Here is a 19,516-nt window from a genome sequence, read left to right as displayed (position 1 = left end):
TGAGATGGTCCATTTTATATTCACATATATACGATATAGACAGCTTAATATTCAGCAGAGATATACCAAATGACAATAATAACACGCTTATTAGATCAGTGTCAGATTCAAAAGGGAACTAATATTATATAAATCAATTTTCCTTTGAAACCAGCAGAAAGATGCACTGAATTAGATTCCATTTTGGAATTGCTTTACCAGTGTCAACGCTTCACATAATTTCTTCAGAAAGAAACCAATTTGATCTGAGAACACCTGCAAGTCTCTGGAACATTTACCCTGGCACCTGACTCTAAGTTTATAATAAGTTCAGACGTTCTCACAGATTGTGACATATCTTCGTTATTATGAGCAAATAGCGTCTGTGTATTTAGAATCCAATTGAAAGGGAAGCCCAGGAGCTCTGCGAACATCCCCTCAACAGTCCGTGAGGTCAGGGAGGGACAAGGATGCTCGGTCCAGGGCCTGTAGGATTTCAGTAGATTTCCCTCCGTGCTGGAGGAAGAGAATAAGGCTCTGAGGCAGTGAGTTCACTGCTGAAGGATTCACGGACGTCTCAATTTACTGCAGGGCTCTCAAGTGACCACGTCAAGTCATCTGCCAAAGTCCCACAGCTGAGGAGCAGCATTGTGGGGATTCAAATATCTACACCATACCCACACATGGAGACATGGCGTGTTTGGATGTGCCCATGGGATCTGCGCAACTGAGGGAAGAGGTAGTGTTAATAGGGCAATGGGACCCTAAAGAGGTTTGACAGAGATCTAGAGAGAAATCCAGTTTTCACTGTGCCCAGGGCCAGACCCCGTCTGGTCTCGAGCTCTGTCCTCAGGGTTGCAGAGTTGTACTTCCCACGCACCTCCCTTGCTGACGCTTTCCCGGTAAATGATTAGACGAGGAGTATTGATGTTTTCCTGAACCATGTCGCCTCTCCAATCATTAACGTGGCCCTTTAGCTCCTCTCTTGTCACCCAAACTTCTTCCCTTTGAAGCCAGTTGTGAAAGAGATAAAGTCCCAAGAATTATATCTCAATCCTAGGTCTTTCCCAGAAGGCGGTGAGTCATCTGTTTGAAAGGCAACCACCCTCCCACCCTCTGTACATCTCGTCCATCCTCACCAGCCTGTGGCCCCTCTCCCACCTCTGACCCAGTCACTTCCCTGTGCAACTCCTTCACAGCTCCCCACAGAGCAAGGTTTGGTTTCTTGCTCTGGCCCCCCCAGTTACCCCCATCTGCCCTTCCAGATGGAGCTCTCGCGCCCTCCTCGGCCAGTCAAACGGAAAGCTTCGTGGCTCCCTCCACACTGTTTTCCTGTGTTGGGCCTTTCTCTTGCCCCCAGCTGGGATGCCCTGGCTTGCCCATCTCTGCATATCTAAATTCTCCTCATTTTCAAGTCCAGATGGAAAGCCAACACCTTCCCCCAGCCTCCCTGGTCTGACAGCTGCGGCCTCCCTAATAATACCAATAAGGCTAATAAGGCTACTGGTGGGGAGCTAAGCACCCTCTGAGAGCTTTATGTGGGGGACCTCATTTCATCCTCACAACCTGTGACACAGGGACTGGTTTCAGGTGACAAAACCGAGGCTTAAGGAGGTTAACTTGCCTAAGGATCTCGAGCTCTGAGTGCTGGACCAGGGAAGGGAGTGCAGGCGTGCCTGAGCTCAGAGCCTGGCTTTCCACCATTCTGGGATGCTCCAAGGGCCTGAGTTATTGATGTAACTGGGGTCTTTCCCACTGTCAAAGGCTCTAATGTCCTGGGGAGAAGGACGATGTCCAATTCACCTTTGCTTCCCTGCCTAATTCTACTATGGACTGGGTGCTGAATAAAAGTACAAGGAGAAGGTGAGGCTCTTCTATATGGATGGGCAGCAGCACTTGCCACTGGGGCTCCCCTGAGGCCTGCTGGGTTGTCGGACTGTTCCCTCACTCCTTCTCAGGTGCCCAGAGTGCTTCCCATTTCTCACCACTCCATCCTGTCTTCTCTCCCTTGTCCTTCTGTCTGCCCAGCTGCCACAGGGGGAGACCATAGAGCCCTCCTCCCACTTCTCCCCTTCCGCTCAAGCTGGTTTGATGTCCTTCCCACCTCCATGTGTCTTTCCTTTTCTGGGCTCTCCGGAGCTGAAATATTCACCTTCCCTCTTGTGGTACTATGTCTTTGTTGTGTCCTGATTAGAAATAAAGCCCAGGGGCCAGCCCGGTGGCACAGCCGTTAAGTGCGCACATTCCACTTCAGCGGCCCAAGGTTCACAGGTTCAAATCCTGGGTGTGGACATGGCACAGCTTGGCAAGCCATGCTGATGTGGTAGGTGTCCCACATATAAAGTAGAGGAAGATGGGCAGGGATGTTAGCTCAGGGCCAGTCTTCCTCACCAAAAAAGAGGAGGATTGGCAGATGTTAGCTCAGAGCTAGTCTTCCTCAAAAAAAAAAAAAAGAAAGAAAGAAAGAAAGCCCAGCCTCAGTGCCTTACCTGAGTACAATCGGCTCCTCTGATCGCCGCTTCTCGGATGCCTCCAGCACTCACAATCGGAACTGTGTCCAGGCTCTGAATTACGGACTGCCAGGTAATTGATCCATCTCTCCATTAACATGTATTTATCAAGGTCTTATTATGTGTGGGGTCCTGATGAGGCTGCAATGAACAGAGTCATTGTCCCTGCCTGCATGGGCCCTTAAAGTTTAGCGTAATGTATTATAATTGGTTTGTGGAAGTCATCTTGTCTCCTCACCTAGACTATTAATTCCTTGCTGGCAGGAACCTTATTTTCTGGTCCTCTTGTGGCCTCCACACAGCCTAATACAGTGCTGGGCATGACATAGAAACAGTAGCAATGGATAATGTGTAGTGAGTTATAAAACATTTACAGTTTAAGAAGCATTTTTCACGTATATGATCACATTTTTAAATTGAATCATTAGTCCCATGAGGTCGGCAGGGCAAAACTGAGGAATGTTGGTTCTAAGTAGTTTAATGATTTTACAGTTCTTAAAATCCATATTCAGTAAATATGGTTCAGCATTTATTAAATGAGCACGGGGAAACTACCTTTCCAGTTTTTCTGTTCAGAGCAAGAAATTTATATGCATTGAACCTTATATAACAGTAGGAATGTTAATTTTTATAAAACATGATGTATTTAAAAAAATAATATTGGAAGAGCTTAGAATGAAAACTCTTGTCCCCACTCTTTCTTCCCCCTGTGCTACTTCCCAGAGACAGTCAACTGGACCTTTCTGTTTTTGTTTCCTCTGCATGAGAGAGAAATGTAAATAATTGTAGGCGGAGGGCAGACGGTAGTAGATTGCAAATGGGTCCACAGATTTCTCCTATTCTGTTATGTTCACTCCTTTGCAATCTGACTTTGCAGCTCCCTCCATCAAGAGACAGAATCTGTTCCCCGACCCTTTGAATTGGGGCTGGCCCTGGGACTTCCTGTGTCCAGTATGTAAGGCAGAAATGATAGTTTGCAAAATCTCAGGCTAGGCCTTAATGGGCCTTGTAGCTTCTGCTTTTGAACTTTTGGAATGCTGTCCTGTGGCTGTCGTTTAAGGAAACCAGGCTAGCTACAGAAGAGTGAGAGGCCACATGGAGGGGACCTGAAGTACCCCAGTGGACAGCGAGCATTACAGCCAGATGTGCAAGGAAGCCCACCTTGGTCTGTCCAGTCCAGCCACCTCTCTGGGGAATGCAGCCCACAGGTGAGCCCCAGCGAAACCAACGGAGGAACTGCCCAGCAAGTCCACAGAAATACGAGAAATAACGAGTAGTTGCTGTTTTAGGATACTTTCTTTTTTTGTCTATTTTTGGCATTATCCTTTAATTTCCTGCTATGACAAATGAGGACTTAGTTCGTTACTTCACCCTGCTTCCGCCACACACCCTTATTTTGTAATATTATCAATAATCTTGGCTTCTCTCTGCATCACCTTTGCAACCTCAAAATACTTAAGCCTTCATTTCTTCTTCCATAAATAACAATATCTACTGACTCCCCACTTTTTAACTTGAAAACCTTATTGCTCCGGGCCTTCTTGCACCTGTGTCATCTCCTTTCACCTCTCAGTTTCTTTAGGCTCTGCCTCCAGCTTGCAGAGCTGTCACCAACATTTGCCTCTGGAGCAGTCTTGCCTTTTGTGTTATTAAAATCTCTTCTGTTTTGATTGTAATGGGTAAATTTATATATTCAAGATAAATAAGCAAAGGAATAAAATCGCCAAAACTAGAAATTGTGCTAGCCTATCCACAGTTTTTCACATTTTGACTATGCTTGAGCCAAACATCAGATTAAAAAAAGAAAGCCAGTCTGCTGAACACAGTGTTTCACAGAAGGCTACACAACAGACACACACACTCACACACATGCATGCACAGACACAAGTGCACACACATCCTTCAACTTTTTTCTCTTTCCTTGATTTATTCATACAAGCTACAAGTATGTACCCAAAGCTCATGCATTCTTTTTAATATAAATATTTAAGACAGCATTCCAAACACAAGTAAGCCTTCTGGTTATATGAATCCAAGTAGTGAATGAAAAAAGAAAGCCTTAAACTGTTGAGGGGAAGATTGGAATTACAATTTTAAGAGAAATGAGTGAACGTGTGATATCCAAGAAACAAAGGAGTCCACGTTGCATTCCATCAGAGACAACACTATGAAAATAAGGAAAGAGAGGAGGGATAGACAGACCCCAGGTATCATCTGTGCTAATTGGAGTGGGGAAGTGTTTGCAAGGGATTGGAGCTAATGACCGCGCTGCTCAGAGCAGCGGGGTGACCTCTGTGTCTGGCCGCATCTGGAGCTGCATTTACATCTTCTTCATGAAAGAAGGAAACTAGGAAACAACAAAGGTAGGGTTTCTATTTTAAGCGGGAGCAAAAGAAAGAAAAACAGATAATGAGCTGTAACCCGCCAGCTCTGGTGGCACATTTCAGCCTAAGAATGAGGTTGTCCATCCTTCCACCTCTTCTCCACGACTCAGAAGCTACAAGAGTTCACCACAGCAAGCAAACTTGTATGTTTGTCTGTGATCACTGACGTATTTATTTATTAGAAAGTGAAAACAGCAGTAGCATTTATATATGTATTTATTTACTTTTATTATTATATTTCAGTAAATTTCTTAAGAAACTGTATAGATTTGGAGTGTTTTCCCTAATCCTAGCTTTCCTGTATATCCTGTTCATTTTATGACACAAAATTCCATAGCTTGGTGGTTTTACCCACACATCCGTGGCATGAAGGATGAAGTTACGTTATACCGGTCACTGCTCCCTCCTTTGGGTCTGGCTCAGTTATCTTTTATCTTTCTCTGCTTCTCCCCCTCCCTTTTTCTCTCCCTCCTCTCCTCCTCTATTCCTCTTTCTTTGACTTTTGGCGTTTAGGGCCTTCCCTTACCTTCTTGTGATCTCAGCAATGCATTTAAAATTATGTTTGTTGTAACTGGTGAAGGACTTCGTTTTCAGCAACAAGGTCCTTCAGAATATTCAACCCACTATGCTCCCAGAATGAAAGTCTGTATCCACTTTTCATCTTGCATCAGTGTGTTGAAATCTCTCATCCATCTATAGCCCCTTCTGATTCTCTTCACTGTTGTTGACTTTGTCCTTTTTTATTCTTCTAGCTTCATCTTAATGTAGTCTCTGGGGAAAGAGGAGATAAATGTGTGTGTGTTCATGCATTATTCTGAGCCGCAAACCAGAGTCGTTTTTTTCCAACTTCATATTTAAATATGCTCTGCTTTGTTCTTCAGTGGTTTTAATTGCACACCAAAAAGACAGATTAAAAATAAATAGAAATGTCGATCTAAGTTCTAAGGAAAACAAAATTACCATTTAGCTAGTAACCTTCAAAGTGATGAAAAAATATTTAATACTTTGAGAAAGTAATTTACGGAGATTTTCAAGGCTTTTTTCAAAAGTAAGTCTAACGTGTACCTAGGGTGTCATTGTCTACATATTTATTTAAAATATTTTATTTGTTTGAATAAGTGATGTGATAAGGTAGCACTTTACCTTGGGATGATCTGTGGGTTTTTGTAATGTTAATTACTCTCATTCACTGAGGCTATCAGTTACTCACATGGCCATAGTTACAAAGCCTTCTTAAAAATAAGTTTAAACGTTGCTCTTTTATGATTTTAATGTCTGACAAGACTATATTTTGAGCAGTGTCCTTTGCAGTTGATAATAACGCCTGGATTCATTTGACAGGGACATTTAGAAATATACTTTTAAAAAAATTCACAAAAATAGGATTCTCCCCCAGCAGTATTTGTATAATTCACTACTGTAGAAAAATAGTGTTTACAGGAATCTCTTGGATAAACATGCTAGTTTCTTTCTGCACATAGACCTCGGCAGGAGACGGCCGTCATTGTTCGAGCGAGGAGGCATCCAGGTGCCTTCCTTGCAGTGGCCCAAATTACTTTCCGAGCGACGGCTCTCCTGAATATGTGCAGAGCAATCAATCACTGGCACGCTCTTCCCTTTGGAACCTTAAGGCTCTGTCTGTCGGATGCAAGTCCAAACCCTGGTGGCAGACAAGAAGGCTACCACTTATGCTTAGCTACCAAGTGTCTCACTCTCTCTCTGTCTGTCTCTCTCTCTCATACACACATACACACTTGGGACTTTGAATTTGGACTGGAGTGTCACAAGGATGAGATAAATGATTGAAGTCATTGAGTTAATCCGTGGTCTGCCAAGGCGTTTGAGCTGTTCCTGCCACTAAAATCTCTGAAGATGTCTGTTTCTGCCTCTTCCCTGCTTGGCTTCTTCAGTCTCCTTTTCAGTCCTGTGAGTTTCCTTCCCATACATTCTCTTTCCACCTGAACTATCTAGTTACTTTTCGTTGTTGGCTAACAATTCACCTTAGTGTGATTCACCTTATAACACAATATGATTGAGGGTCACAGGCCACCAAGCAATACTGCAGTGGATGATGTTGGGAACATCAGTCCAACCTGCTTAACTCCCCAAGCTGGGACTGTGGTATTCAGCAGACAAGCGGACTATCTTCACCCCTGCTGGTGTCAGAACCATAAAAGGAACTATCTGACACAGCAGGATTGAACACAACTCCACTCTGATTTCTTTTTCAAACTTGAAATAGGAATCAGATTTTGCACAAGAAACTTCTCAGAAACAGACGGAACGACATCGACACAGCCATGGCTTCCCTTCAGCCAGCCTGAACTGAGTAGAGAGCCTGGATTCATTCGGTAAAATTGTTTCTACTTTCCTATCTTTTCTGTTACCTCTTTAAATGTTAAAATAATTTTAATTATGAGACATTTCAACATATAGAAAATAATATAATAGAATCCATATACCAAAGCGTTACATAGGACTAGGTTCAGGAAATTGTAACAGAAAAAATGAAAAAAGGGGCTTTAAAAAGTTTATTTTCCTGCCATGACAAGAAGTTTGGAGTTTGGCGGTCCAAGCTGATGTGGTATCTTAGAGACGCCCGCGAGGCCAGGCTTCCCTCTTTCTTCTTCTCTACCCTCAGCACCAACTTAGGTGGCTTCCATCCTCATGATCTGAAGATGGCTTCTTTTCTTTTCCAGGCAGAAAGAAGACAGAAAAGGGTCTTCTCCAAACACAGAACCTTGTTGTTTTTGTTTTATTGCCTCAGGAAGCCCTTCCCTGGGACTTTTGCCTACCTCTCTTTGGCCAGAACTGTATCCTATGGCCATTCCAGGCTACAAGAGACTTTGGGAAGGTGACATTACCAACCTCATAAAAATCAGGGTTCTATTAACGAGACAGAAAAAGAGAATGGACATTGGGCAAGCAACCCACCAATGTCTGCTGCCACCTACTACCAGGGTTTAACAGATGTTAATATTCCACCAATTTGCTTCAGATCTTTTATTTTCTTTTAAAGATACAAATCATTACAAATAAAGCTAAAGGCCCATCTTGATCTCTTTTTCCTCCTTCCACCCCAAAGGGAACCTTTAACCTTAAGTTGGTGTGTGTAACTCCCAGATAATTTCTATACTTTTATCATTTATCGTGGTTTGGTTTCTGATAATGTTGGGCTAGATAACTCAAGCCTTTCCTTGGCATAAATATATGTAAATGCTATCTCAAGTATATACAGAGATTTTTTTTCCTAAACTATATTTTAAAATCGAGTAAAAGTCTTATGGAAATGACAAGATCATAAAGAACTATTAGGCCCGAGTTTAAGGAGAAGGGACTAGGGAGGCAAGTTGAAGCCCAGCTGTGCTGGCACCGCCCTTACTTAGTGCCCTGGGGGTGGATTGGAGCAGATTCACTTCTGGTCTACCTTCCCCTGAGGGTGTGGTCTTCCGGGACCAGCTCGATATGGAAGAGGGTTTCCTACTGGAGTCCGGGTCTCAGGGTGAGCTCTCGGCCATGACTTCTTTTTCTCTCGCTTCACAGCGCTACCAAAACTGAAGCCCAGGTTTGCCTAGATCAACAACAGCCCTCAAGGCCAAAGTTGTGTCAATGCTCAGGGGTCCGTCGTACCTGCAAAGATGAGCTCTCCACGAAGGCAAGGGCAAATGAGCACTACAAAAGTATTAATAGTTGCAATTTCTCAGGCATGTTTTTACTAATCTTATGATCTCCTTCCTTCTATGTTCTTTGAATTTACTCTGTTTTGTCTAATTTTTTATCTAATTTCTTAGCTCATTGATTTTTTCTTTATTAATAAAGCAAAGTCATAATTTTCTTTTCTATAAATACTACTTTATCTACATCCCAAAAGTTTTGATATACAGTGCTTCATTGTGATTTATTTCTAAAACATTTCTAGTTTCTTTGACCTACAAATTATGTATTTAATATACATTTTTATAAATATATATGAAATATATGATGCATTCAGGAAAGAGCATAATCATAAAAGGATAGCTATATAAATGTTCACAGAATGAACATATCCATGTAAACACCATCCAAATCAGAAATGAAACAAAGATCTTACAATCTGTCTGCTTTTCTTTTTGGTGAGGAAGATTGGCCCTGAGCTAACATCTGTTACCAATCTTCCTCTTTTTGCTTGAGGAAGATTGTACCTGAGTTAACATCTGTGCCAATCATCCTCTATCTTGTATGTGGGACATGGCCACAGCATGGCTTGACAAGTAGTGTGTAGGTCCACACCTAGGATCTGAACGTGTGAACCCTGAGCCCCTGGAGCAGAGCCTGCAAACTCGACTGCTACACCACTAGGCCACCCCATAATCTTTGTCTTTTAACTGAATTGTTCAGTCCCTTTACATTTAAGGTAATTTCTTCTAAGTTATCAATTTTCTTTTAAGTATACTAATAATCTTTTCTTTTTGATTGTTTTATTATCAGAAGTTATTGCAGTTCTAAGCCCCATAATTATTATATTTGACAACACTTCCTCATCGAGGATTACTTCTTCGTGAGTTTTAAAATTTTGGATTGTGAATTCATATTCAGCAAGCTTTTTCTGTGAGAATGCCATGCAAACGGGCTGAGGAAACAGTCCTTCACAATGTTTTTGTGCTTACTCCTGTTAGGTCATGTGGATTTGAACCCTTAATAAGTCATAGGCCAGGGATTTTGTGCTTCCAGTTGTATTAGTCTGAGTCTAATCAGGAGACAGAAACCACACAATACTTTAAATAGGTTAGTGAGAAGAGAGTAGCTAAAAAGATAGGAAGAGAATGCTAAAAGGAAGGACAAGCTTGGAATGGGGCCTCCCTAAGGCTGGGGTCCAGACCTTGTTGGTGACGGCGTGGTTAAGCTCACAGGAAGGCAGACAAGCGTACTCGGCTGCCCAGACTCAAGTGGATCCACAGTTGCTGGGCAGGCAGGAAACAACTTCTGGGGTGCCCGCATGCCAAGGCTATTACGTGGGTGCACGCAGGGACTGGAGAAGCCATTGTAGGCATGAAATGGAGCATGTGACATCTGTGTCAGGAGGGCCATGGAAAAGGTGGTGACCAGGCTTGGGCTGGGGCATTGAGGTCCCTGAGGGACTGTGCAGAACACCACTGGGTGTGCCCACACACCCACACTGCTGACCAAACATGCAGCAAGAGCGAGAAAAAGCCAAAGCCCCACGAGGAACCAGGAGGAGAAGCCCCCTTCCTCCTGTAATGTCCCTCCAGTGCCCTCTGCTGACAAGGCATAGTATCAGGCTTCAGGCGTCCAATCCACTATGTATCAGAGACCAGATACTAAAAGGTGAACTGGTAACTGAGAGGCAATAAATTGATAAATTCCCTGCTAGGAATGACATTTTTCCTTATCCAGACCGTGGGTGAAGACACACTTCCTTGATCTATGTGCCAGTGGGTATGTTAATATTCGTCTACTATTCTCTGAAGGTGCTGCCCTCTGAGACTAGCTTTACTCAGGAGTCTTCTTCCCGCTCTCACCTCAGGTGGACTCAAGGACTCCTTTCCTGTTCCCGCATGGGCATTAACCCCAAACTCCATGGAAGCTGATGTCAATATCACCTTATCCCATTGAACAGCTGCTCGGTCAGCCCATCACTTAATACTTTCCTTTCATGTTTTCTCTTCATCGTAATCACTTGGGAACTTCTCTTTTTGGTTGTGAACTCAGTTGTGTGCTAAAAACAAAGAGGAGTATGTTACACCCAGCATTTCTAAGTGGTCTTAGAGAGAGGGTTTTCAGTCTGTATTACTCTGGCAGCTTCACAAGACCTGGTCTTGCTCTTTCTTCAGTTTTCTTTTGCAACTTTTGGGACCTGGTGACTTCTTGAAAGACATGCTAGAAGGTTTTAGACGTAAATAAAATAACCTTGACTGCAAATTGCACGACTCTGCTTTAGTCTATCAGCAGACTATGGCCGCTAATTTCAGGTGGCTGATGAACTAGACTCTCTCGGGCTTGGTGGAGCGGCTTGTACAGTGGTTGTCCCATGTGATTTTCATGTGTGCGTTTTAAAAACACTCCAGAGATGGATTCATGCTAGCAAGGAGGGGTTTTAATTTCCACCTGAGGGCTCTGCATACTTTGGTGGGCGGGTAACCAATTTCCGTTTCATTAGTTATGTAAAATGTCACTTATCTCATTCTTAATGACTGGAACCACATTTCTATTTCTGATTTATTTCAGCAATGGATTAACACAACATATAGGTCGTGCTATAAATTGGCCTTCTCCTTAGTGTAATTTTGGAGGTTGGTATGTTACTTTACTGGAGAAACTGATGCTCTGTAAATTTAAGGAGATCCTCCTCTGAGCTCCTGACATTTTTGTACATATCTAGACTACATCGCCGATCAATTGTATTGCAAGTTTTGTTTACTTGTCTCACATTTCCTCTGTAATGGGGGATCTGTGAGGATGGGATTTTGTTATCTGCCCCAGGGCCTAGCACCGCTCCAGAAGGGAGGTGATAATTAAATATTTGTTGAATAAATACATTTTTGCCTGGGATCGTACAGCTAAGAGTAACTCGCATTAACTTATTTGGGGAATCATTATACTCGAGCAGTTAGCTAGAGCAAAAGGCTGTGAGGGAACTGTGGCTGTGGAGGGAAGCGGAACCCAGATCTTGAATGTCTTGGATGCCATGCTAGGGTTTGAGAATTTTCTTAAGGATGCAGGGAAACATTCAGAAGGTTCTGTCTGAAGGGAGACATAATCAGACATGCATTTTGAAAAGATCACTCAGTTACTTTTATATGGATTATGTCGTTATACAAATGGCTCTCATTAAATACTGGTGGAATGAGAATAGATGAAAGAAGAAATTAGGGAGGTGCTCTGAGACTTTCTATAAATGAGCTTTCCTTTGGTTTTACTGTCTGAGACAGAGTGCCTGCTTGGAGGGTGTTATGGGTTAAATTGTGGCTCCTCACTCCCCCAATTCATATTCTGAAGCTCTAAGGCCCAGAACGTCAGAAGGTGACTGTATTTGGAGATGGGGCCTTTAAAGAGGTAATTAAGTTAAAAGAAGGGCCTTAGGGTAGGCCCTGATCCAATCTGACTCGTGTCCTTCTAAGAAGAGACCAGGACACAGGGAGAGACCAGGACACCAGAGACTGCAGAGGGTCAACTGCGCGAGGAGGGGTGAGAAGGCAGCCGTCTGAAGGCAAGGAGAGAGGCCTCAGAGGAAACCCACCCTGGTGACCCATTGATCTTGGACTTCCGGAGTCCAGAGCTGTGAGAAAATACATTTCTGTTGTTTAAGTCAGCCAGTCTGGGTGTTTTATTTGGCAGCCCAGACGGAAGAACAGAGGAGGCCTCAAAGGCTGGCCCGGGCTGGGCGTCCCTGCCTACTTTGTTATATGTTAAGGTCATTGTAGGAGTGGCGGTGAAGGGCTTTTCTCTTTCCACTGATTGGAGGATTAGAGAGAACTGGTAAAATGCATTAGGACACATTTACCTTAGGCCTAAAAGCACTTCCTCAAGTGTAGGAGATGAAGTAGTAGGATGTCTGCCCAGTGGCTTCTCAGGTTTAAGGAAACGATTGATCAGATTTCAGTAGATCCTGCCTGAAAGTGAAGGAATCCATTAAGTGGCATCGTGAGATGCTTTCCAGCCTTCTGGGTCTTCACTAATTATTTAAGTTATTTATTCAGCATTTTTTTCAGGCTATTTATTTATTTTTGAGGAAGATTAGCCCTGAGCTAACATCTGCTGCCAATCTTCCACTTTTTGCTGAGGAAGATTGGTCCTGAACTAACAACTGTGCCCATATTCCTCTACTTTATATCTAGGATGCCTGTCACAGCATGACTTGATAAGCGGTGTATAGGTCTGTGCTCAGGATCCGAACCTTTGAACCCCAGGCCGCAGAAGTGGAGCATGCCAACTTAACAGCTATGCCACTGGGCTGGCCTTATTCAGCATTTATTAGTCATGCAAATGTACCAGGCACTGTACTCTGCACTGGGACAAATAACTAGAGCCTACCTTTTAGGTTAATTTGAATAACTCAATTAACTAATTAAGATTAATTAGACACAGACCTTGCTCTCTGCAAGGTAACCATGCAGTGAAAAAGACAGACATGAAAACAGATAATTAATAACACAATCAGGGCTATAGTAGAGATATTACCTGGGGGCTGTGGGAACACAGTGTGCCTGAAGAATAGGGAAAGACTTCACACAGGAGGTGACGTGTAACAGGGTCTTGAAGGGTGTATAGGAGTTCGTTAGACTGATGAAGGCACCAGGAGAGAGAAGAGCATTCTAGGCCATGGGAAGAAATCCTGTGCAAAGGCTCTGAGGCATGAGGGCCATGGTGTGTTTGGGAATCAGTGAGGACTGCACTGGGGCAGGGTGCATGAAGGCGAGAGCACAGAGCCATGGCAGGTGAGACTGGAAAAGTAGGCTACTGCCAGATGTGGTGGACCTAGCATTCCATGCTTGGGGACTTGACACTGATTTCGCAGGCAACAGAGATTTAGTGGTTCGGACAAGATCACTGCAGCCACTGTGCAGAGACCCAGTTCTTCACTGGATCATCTTTGCCACCCCAGTGGCCACTTCTGTTATGACCATAGCAGATGCTGTGTGCCTTTCTGCTTGCTTTCCCTGCTGCCTTGCCTCTCTGGTTTCTACCTCTTTTCTGAGTTTGTCTTTCCAGTTTTTCTATCAGTCCAAGAGAGCTACCCAATGTCCTGCCAATTGTCCTAGTCGAGCGAATCAGGTTTGGTCCCTGTCCTGGGAATAAGAGCATAATTAGAAGGAAGATTACTGTAAATGCTTTTGTTAAACTATCTCTCATATTTTTTTATTTCAGCTTTATTGAGGTATACTTGACAAATAAAATTGTAAGATATTTTTGTGTACATTGCGGTGATTTGATATGCATATACATTGAGAAAAGATCTCCCCCATCTAGTTAATTAACACATCTATCACCGCACACGTTTATCTTTTTTTGGTGAGAACATTGAAGTCCTACTCTCTTAGCAAATTTCAATTATACAATACGGTGTCGTCAATGATAGTCACCATGTTATACCTTAGACCCTCTCATATGTTAATACTCAATGTTCAACAATAAAAAGAATTTTTAAGTATCATTGGCATATCAATCATGTCAGCCAGATCCTAATGTATGTAATAACAATAAAAAATGAAAGATATTCTTGTAACTGAGGAGCTTATGATTCCTAAAAATTCACAAATATAACGCTCTGCTGGACACCTGCCTCCCCATCTGGGCCTGGCCACTCACATCACCTGATACTGACTCACTCAAAGATCTCAGACTACATGGGGCCTCCCTCCTTCCCTCCGTCCCACAGTTCTGGTCAGTTCACTCTCCACTCTTCCCAGACTACTGACCTGGGGGGACGGCTCAGGCCACTAGCCTCCTTCCGACAGCGCATCATCTCTCTCCTGCAGGCATCTCCATATTCTGTACCACTTCCTTGTCTTTACTCCCCCACCCCATGCTGCTTAGAGCCCAAAGCCCGTTCCCTTAAATACTTTCTTGCGAATGAATCTCAACATCCTTGCTCTTGTCCCGTTTGCTCTACCCACGTGGTCAACCCTGTTGCTAGATAAATTCAACTCTACCTCTGGGCTGCTGAGTGGGGCTGAAAGAAAAACAGTTATAGTAGTCCCCCCTTATCTGAAGTTTCGCTTTCTGTGGTTTCAGTCACCCGAGGTCAACAGCAGTCCGAAAATGTTAAATGGAAAATTCCAGAAATAAACAATTCATAAGTTTTAAATTGCATGCTGTTCTGAGTAGCGTGATGAAATCTTGCACCATCCCGCTCCCTCCCACCTGGGACGTGGATCCTCCCTTCGCCCAGCGTGTACATTACCAGTGCTTTATTCACTTAATAGCCGTCCGGGTTATCAGATCGACCGCTGTGGTATCGCAGTGCTTGTGTTCAAGTCACCCTTATTTTACTTAATAAAGTCCCCAAAGCACAAGAGTAGTGATGTTGGCAATTCGGATATGCCAAAGAGAAGCTGTAAAGTGCTTCCTTTAAGTGAAAAATTGGAAGTTCTCAACTCAACAAGAAAAAAATCATATGCTGAAGTTGCTAAGACTATGTTCACCTTTATTACAGTATATTGCTATAATTGTTCTATTTTATTATTAATTACTGTTAATCTCTTACTGTGCCTAATTTATAAATTAAACTTTACCATAGGTATGTACATATGGAAAAACACAGAGTACATATATACACGGTTTGGTACTATCTGAGGTTTTAGGCATCCACTGGGGGTCTTGGAAAGTATCCCCGTGGATAAGGGGGGACTGCTGTGCTCAACCACAGATCCTTGCCCCTATTACATGAGCCCCATCTTCATCCTTGTCTTCATCACTGAGGACAAACCGCTCCATTTTCTGGTCAGCTCTCTCCACTTCATCAGAGGGGCCTTCTCAAACCCCATCCACGCTCCCCAATCGAAGACACCATTGCTGCCCCTCCCTGCCCTTAAATCTCAGGAGATGACTTCAGCTCCCACTTCAGCAACAACTCGTGTTTATTGAGTACCTACTCCTATTTGTACAGGGAGCAAGTGATGTGTTTATCTGAGGGAAGGAAAAGTAAGCAAAGCCTCTACAATGGAACAAGCTAGGTGTGTGTGAAAAACAGGGAGGAGATGGGGTGGCTGGCATAGTGCGGGAAGGAGAGTAACAGGAGACCAGATCACCAGGTGGGGAGGGAGTCATACGTAGGGTCAAGGCGGCCATTGTGAAGATTTAGCTTTTTATCTGAGTGACTTGGGAACCATTGGAGGACTTTGGGCAGAAGAGTGACAAGATCTGTTTTAAGTTTTAAAAGGATCATTCTGGTTGCTGGGTGGAGAAGTGACTGGAGTTATAAGAACAGAAGAAGGCGTTTCAAGGATGCCAGAATTGTGGTGTCCCTTTGGGGAGGAGATGAGTCTATTTTTGGTTGCACAAAGGAGAACAACAGTGGTGGAAGCACAGGGGCGGGGTTGGGAGTGACGAGGAGGTTTAAGTAAGGGAAGAAGGGCACATGCGGATGATGGGAAGCCTACGGAGAGCCATTAGGGTAGACCGTTCTTGCTTGCTTTGCTACCCAGCGTGGAATTATCTCCCTGCTGGGGAGACGAGAGTTGTTGTTGGAATGTGGGGCTGGGGATTCCCTTTAAAGAACTCCTGGCAGCTAGAGAATGGGCTGGGGACCTAGGCTCAGCCAACTGAATGCTCACACCCTGGACCTTCAATCTTGCTGGAATGATGCACAGAAGACATTCCATCAGCTGAGAAATTCTTCATGATGGCTGCAGCAAGTTGAGAGTCCTGCTGGTGGCAATGGTACCAGAGATGGTATCTCAAGCAGAGTCCTCCCACTCGGGGGCAAGCAGTCCTCGGTTGGGCTTCCTCTCTCACGTCCTGTTCTGTGCAGGCCCTGTTTTCCTGGCCTTCAGAGTCATTTCTGTTGCTTCCAACCAAGAACCCTGCAGATGCAATGGCAGAAGATTTTTATCACCCAAGAATTTTGCAAAGTATTACTTTCTAAAGAAAGTCTATTCTCATTCAAGCAGCCCTCACTCTAGTTGCAGGGTGAGAAAGGTCACAGAAGCTATTCAGAATGAAGTTGTATTTAGAAAAGAGAAGAGTGGGGTGAGAACAAAGACAGGCAAAAGTGAAGATGAGATGAAACAAATTAAAATGCTTTATGAGATCAATTTGAATATCACAGAATAAAATCAACACATTTTGGCAACTTTTTTCTTTTAAAATTGTTTTAACAATTCTTTTGATGAGAGCTGCTGATTAAATTTTAATTCTGTTCTTGAGAAGACTTAGTTGGGTATTCTGATTAGGTAAGAGATTGTTTCCTACGGACCAGGGAAGGTTGAGCACTCTGTGTTTTTTTGCATTTCATAAGCTCTCCTAAGTTGAAGAAGCCTAATTTTATATCAACTAGAAACTTCACTTCCAAATCATCAGCCTGGATAAAACAGTGGCCTCGGAGTCAGGAGTTACAACTGTGAAAACTCAGTTTCTCTTTGTTCAAGCAAGGAATAGAGAGAGAATAATCTCAAAAGCTTCGTGCAGCCCTAAAATTTTGATTCTACCTTAAACTGTTAAAAACTTTTGAAGACATTTTAAAAACACAGAAAATTGAGTAACAGACAGATATATCTATCATGTAGCTTTAACAGATCTTAACATTTTGCAATATTTTCTTCATATTTTTAGTTTTTTAAAAGTTACTATGCAATAAAATTGGCTTTTTAAAAAAATTCTTTTGATGTACAGTCCTATGATTTTTTTTTCACTTTTTTTTTTCTTTGTGAGGAAGATTGGTCCGGAGCTAACATCTGTTGCTGATCATTCTCTCTTTTTTGTTTTTCCTCCTCAAAGCCCCAGTACATAGTTGTATATCCTAGGTGTAAGTCATTCTAGTTATTCCATGAGGGATCCTGCCACAGCATGATTTGATGAGCTGTGTGCATGTGCGTGCCCAGGGTCCAGACTAGCACACTCTGGGCCGCCGAAGGGAAGCGCATGAACTTAACCACTTGGCAACGGGGCCAGCCCCTTTGTTCACTTTTCTTAAATTGTGATAAAAGATGTATAACAAAAGTTACCATTTTCACCATTTTTAAGTGTACAGTTCAACGCTTTAAACACATTCGCATTGTTTTGCAACCATCACCACCATCCATCTCCAGAACTTTTCTCATCTTCTCAAACTGAAACTCTCTACCCATTAACAGTGATTCTCGTATCTGCCTCCCCGCAGCCCCTGGCAACCACCATTCACCACCACCTTTGTGAATTTCAGTCCTATGAATTTCAACACCTTGTAGATTAGATGTTACTGTCATCACCATCAGGACAAGAAGAGTCCCATCAACTCCCAAACTCCCTTTATAACAACACTGTCCTCTGATCAACTGCTCATCTGCTCTCATTACCCTCGTTTCTTCTTTTCACTGTTGTCATAAATGGAATCATAAACGATGTCACCTTTCAACACTGGCTTCTCACCCGCAGCATGATGCCTTCGAGGTTCCCCTAAGTCTGTTCCTCTTTATTGCCCGTCTACCCCTCTCCCCTCTCCAAGGGTAAACTAAGGGCCTTAAGTTGGGGTGTTTGAGTCTCATGAATATTTTTATAGTTTTAGTGTGTATGTGTTTAGCCACGAAACAATATATACCTTTTGTTTCCTATAGTTTAACACTTAAATAACTGGTATCATAACATGCATGCCATGCTTTAAGTTGCTTTCATAAGTTATCCATGTTGGTGCCACGTTAATGGTGGGTTATTAAATTTCACTATAATATTCTGTTGTATGAATACATATGTATAACATGAATTTGTCCATTTGCCTATGCATGGACATTTTTTTCCCAGTCTATCTCTCTCTTAACCCCACCCTGATTAGCAGTGTTAGGCCCCCTAACCCAGTCCCACAGCAGACCTTACAGATGGTCAGAAATGCCCACTTAGAGGTCAGAATGGGGAAATCTGAGATCTTGTCTCCAGGCTGGTTGCTTGCATGGCCAAATACCAGGACACAGTTTGTGTCTGGATCCTCTGACCCCTACTTGACCCAAAGTTTCAGCGAGGTCTCAATCTTGGGCCTGTGTTAGAATCCCCAAGGGAAACTTTAAGAAAAGGAAGAGAAAGAGAGAGAGAGAAAACTTAAAAATTAAATCAGCATTTCCAGGGCGATGATATTTTTTCAAAAGTCCCCAGGTGATTTTAAGATGCAGCTAGGGTAACAAACCCCTGATTGAAGAAAAGCTCAGCAGGTGGGGAGCTGGCTTCCAGCCCTGGTCCTAGCACTGAGAGCTACTCTGCACTCCCCACCAGCTCCTCACCTCTTTTAGTCCCTGTGGCCTTCCTGGAGCTGCCTTTTCCTGCTTCTAAAACCTGATCCCCAAGGTCCTGGCCTCAGCCCTGCTCCTTGACGGGGTTTCTCTGCTGCTTCTGGTGCACAGCGACATTTATCTCGTTTCTGTGCCTGGCTACAGTTTGTAAATTTCCTTGACTTGTGTTTTATCTAATGTTTCTATAAATTGGAACAAAGGTGTCGCCTGAGAGCATAAACTCCTGGAAATGGCTTCTATCTCAGACTCCAGAAAGCACGCTTACCTGCTGAAGGGTCGCTCCTGTGACTTCAAAGGAACACACGCTGCCCCCTTATAAACAGCCCTTTTTTGGGGTTTTACCTTTTTAAAGTGAAAATGATTGCCTTTTCTCATTACAAAAGTAAATCATGCTCGAGGTCAAAAGTTAAAATGTTGTGGAAATGTCTGCCTTAGAAAGTAAAGGTCTCCCATAATTATTCCCCTGCAGATGATTACTGCAAATAATTTTGAGTATATTTTTACTATGCACATATTAATTTTTAAAAAATAAAAATGGAATTATATTGGTGAGTGTGGGAGTGTTACACTTAGTGTATCACGGCAAACTGTCTGTACTCAGATACTCACCTCATTATTTTCAGAGGACACATAGTCTTCCTTTATCTGGTTGTACTGTGGTTCATTTAGTGATGGCCGTTTGGGATGTCTTGATCCTGGGCATCACAGACGGTGTTGAAATAAACATTCT

General features: G+C 43.2%; 1 long non-coding RNA gene across 1 annotated transcript; it reads left to right on the top strand.

Moving 5' to 3' along the window:
* Positions 1 to 2,361: 2,361 nt before the first annotated feature.
* On the top strand, positions 2,362 to 8,874 carry LOC124234666 (uncharacterized). Its single transcript, XR_006887370.1, has 4 exons — positions 2,362 to 2,562; positions 3,550 to 3,697; positions 7,116 to 7,224; positions 8,417 to 8,874. It is a non-coding gene; the product is annotated as an uncharacterized LOC124234666 (long non-coding RNA).
* Positions 8,875 to 19,516: the final 10,642 nt, after the last annotated feature.

This window comes from Equus quagga, chromosome 2, assembly GCF_021613505.1.
Source record: "Equus quagga isolate Etosha38 chromosome 2, UCLA_HA_Equagga_1.0, whole genome shotgun sequence".
NCBI lineage: Eukaryota > Metazoa > Chordata > Mammalia > Perissodactyla > Equidae > Equus > Equus quagga.
The sequence above is the reverse complement of the archived record's forward strand: the minus strand, read 5'-3'. Positions and strand labels throughout refer to the sequence as shown.